We start from the raw sequence: 1,148 nt of genomic DNA on the forward strand, positions 1-1,148 counted from the left end.
ACAGGTTTGATTCTGAACTGATTATTTGGAAAGTATGTTGGTTTTATGTGTCAGAACAGGTTTGATTCTGAACTGATTATTTGGAAAGTATGTTGTTTAGGATTTATACACTCACTAGACCTTTTTGGTCTAACGCTCAGTTGTTGGACTAACCTGTTTTGCAGGTCATCATACCTTGCAAGATAAAGGCAAGGGAAAAGTTTTGAATGAATGACGTTTAGTTATTCAAAATGTATTTTAAGAAAGTTTTTGTTAATCTGTATTTTGTAAACGATGTTACATTTTGTGTTATGAGTATGATGATGTGGATTATCTGTACATAGAATATGTGGGTTATCTGTACCTCTACTGGTTGTGGAAGAGATCGGGGAAGAAGAAACGTAACACAAGGAGAGGACCCGAAAAATGTGATGACGATAGAAACACGAAGTCGTAGCAGGTGTCGAGGAAGAGGTAGAGGTACTAGACAAGAACATGAACTGTCGGCTCAAGAAAGTTCAATGTCTGGTCATGGAAGAGGAAGGGCAAGGGGTGGACATAATGTTCCTGATCCCGGATTTATTACTCAAGAAATGTTGGCAGTAGAGTTGGGAAAATTCCAAAAAAGTTTGGTGAATTTGTTGGGGCGTACAACCCAAATTAATTCAGAAGAGGTAAGAAATTCCGATTATCAGGAGAAAGCCGGAGCTAGTACACCGGTAACCGGTACATTTGTACCCCTTACTTCATCTTCAGTACAAAAAGGATGAGATATCAAAATGTTTCTTGCTTGTAAACCTCCTAAGTTTTCTGGTGAGCGTGATCCTGTTAAAGTTATGTGTTGGCTTAAGGAGATAGAGTTAAGTCTGCAAATCAGTAAAAGTGCAGAAGAGGACAAAGTCATGTTTGTTGTATCTCGTTTGAGATCAAGTGCTTTGTACTGGTGGGAAGTCCTGTCCAGTTCAGATTCGAACATTTTGAAGACCATGTTGTAGGAAGAATTTGTGGTTAAGTTTAAAATGCAGTATCGTCCTGAAGCTGCAGTACGAAAATTGGAAGATGATTTCCTTCGTCTTGAACAAGGAAACATGTCAGTCCGCCAGTATACAGAAGTTTTCATGGAACAATATAGGTTTGCTGAAGCCTATATTATATCTGAAAACAGTAAA

Source organism: Cynara cardunculus (assembly GCF_001531365.2).
Source record: "Cynara cardunculus var. scolymus isolate 2C chromosome LG 4, CcrdV1, whole genome shotgun sequence".
Classification (NCBI taxonomy): Eukaryota; Viridiplantae; Streptophyta; class Magnoliopsida; order Asterales; family Asteraceae; genus Cynara; species Cynara cardunculus.